The 2,240-nt window shown below is 53.6% G+C and overlaps 1 pseudogene; it reads left to right on the forward strand.

Annotated features, from left to right (window-relative positions):
- LOC102502649 (transcription intermediary factor 1-beta pseudogene) overlaps positions 1-187 on the forward strand; it is a 1,845-nt pseudogene extending 1,658 nt beyond the window's left edge.
- The last annotated feature ends 2,053 nt before the right edge of the window (positions 188-2,240 follow it).

Here is a 2,240-nt window from a genome sequence, read left to right on the forward strand (position 1 = left end):
CCGTCGCGGCCTGGCAGGGCCCCGCGCAGGGTGCTCTGGGGCCACAATGCAGGGGCGCCACCCAGTTGCCCACTGCTGCCATTTTCCCCAGCTGCCCCACAAGCCCACACCAGCCCTCGGTCCTGGCCGCCCACTAGGCTGTCCACAACCTCTCCTGGCTCTCTTTCTGCTGGAGGGGAATCATTAGAATCAGGCATAATGCGAAGGCTGCCTTCTTTGTAATTATCTAAGAGCTGGTACATGTATAGCACAGGGTCCTTTTCATAGGTAATGTAGAACCACATGTTTATGACAGGTGCCCATGCTAAGACCATTCCCCTCCGTTCATCTTTAGGGCACAAATCCAATATTCTCTAATGTGAAACTTGCACAGAAGTCTGTGTTTCTGTTAGTCTACTATCCAGTGCCTCTCCCAAGATTAGCACAGCATGGGAAATTACAAGCATGCCCCGCATTCTGCGGCGAGTACATTCCAGGTCACTCGGGATAGGAGCAGAGTGTGCGCTCTCCGGACATCATATCCCCCAGCGCTGGCACCCACTGGCGTCCACAGGGCAGGGGACTGCACGGGCGCCGGGGCGGGCCTTGGGCATTCCCGGTGCGAGCAACCTGCAACTTGCAGAACCGCGGCCCCAGTGAGAGCCCCACTGAGGGGCCGGACTCTGGCGGCTAGCTGGTGTCTCCGGGGTGACCCATGCTCTGCCCTGGCCCCTCCGCTGGCTGGATTATGCAATGTTGCCCCCCTCCTCCTCTCCCCCTCCCGCACCCTAGCACAGCACCCCCACCCCCACCCCCCGCCCGTGGGGCTCCCCGCCTGGCTGCAAACAAAGCGCGCGCTGAGGGGCAGGTGGCGACTGGGGCAGGGTCCCTGTGCTCCCACCTGGTTGGAGGGTGAGGGTGAGAGTGAGGGGGTGTATGGCGGAGGTAGGTCTAGGAGGAGGAGATCTTGAATCTCTGGGTAGATCCGTTTGGAATGGCTTGATTGGTTTGCCCCTTCCAGAGAGTCAGAATCAGGGGACTGTGGGCTACCAAAACCTGAGGGGGGGTCGGGTGATCAGGGTGATGCCTGGGAATCCAGGGCCAGACCCAAGTGGGAGGATTTTGTATCAGGTCTTGCCAGACGATGATGTACGGCTGTTGATCTGGATGACTTCCTGGTCCTTTCTGAAAAACAATGTCTTTAACGGTAAGAACAGTTTTGAGATCAAATGTGCCCTCGGGTGGCCATCCAACATTGAAAGTGGGCCACTCGGATGTACAGAACGTCTTCCAGAGACTCTTCCTAATCTCTATAGATAGGTCGTGACCTCTTCCCTTACTTCAGTCTAATGTACAAGAGTCAAATTCAGAGGAGTCACTACAGTCTGTCCCATTGTCAATGAATAGGTTAAAAATACAGACAAAAACAAAGAACAGGGTAAGAGAAACAAAAAGCAACTTACTGACCTAGGTCTTCCACAATCTCAGAACAGATTCAGACAGGTGTTGGCTGCAAAGACCTCTGTGCCCTTACCGCAGGAGACAATCAGGTGTCCCTGATCCTCCCTCATCCTTGGGGCGTCTCCCAGGGCTGCAGCATGTGGTCCTCTGGGCATGTCTGCCGACCACAGTCCGGCTATTTTACAATAGTCCAAACAGCTGCGATACCTGATACAGACTTTTACATGAAGACAGACAAGAGAGCAGTAAACAGATAAGGGCTTACCTCCAAGGCCGACGTTGTAGGAGTGGGGTGGCCATGAGATCCTGGACGAGCCCCCAAATGAAAGGTTTCAGCCGGCAACTGGCTGATCCTCCTTGTGCAGGGAGTGTTATGGTGACCCCAATCAACCACAAAGTTGGTTCTTGATGCAAAATGCAAGAGGCTTTATTGCTAGCGCACTAGGACTCCACTCTTGGTCATGCAAGACACGGTAGCGAGTGAAGCCCCAAACAAAGGGGCGTTCAGGTAATATAGACATTGGTGGGGTGAGGGGAGGAAAGAATGAGGAAGTAAGATAAGGGACCTGACTTCTTGCATGGAGCTGATCTGGCCTGCAAGGAGCTGAGCAAGTCCTTGGGGTTTGCATAACTCAGGGCTTTTATCACAAAGGCTGTGTCAGCTTAGTACAGAAGTAAAAAGGCAAAAGTTAAATGCTATCTTCACAGAGCTAAACAGGCACAGTTGGATTTTATTCTTACAAGACCTAAGGAGGTTAGACTCTCCTTAGATATCTGGAAGGAAGGAGAGTTCCTACAGG

Source organism: Tupaia chinensis, unplaced genomic scaffold (genome assembly GCF_000334495.1).
Source record: "Tupaia chinensis unplaced genomic scaffold, TupChi_1.0 Scaffold143692_1, whole genome shotgun sequence".
Taxonomy (NCBI): Eukaryota; Metazoa; Chordata; class Mammalia; order Scandentia; family Tupaiidae; genus Tupaia; species Tupaia belangeri.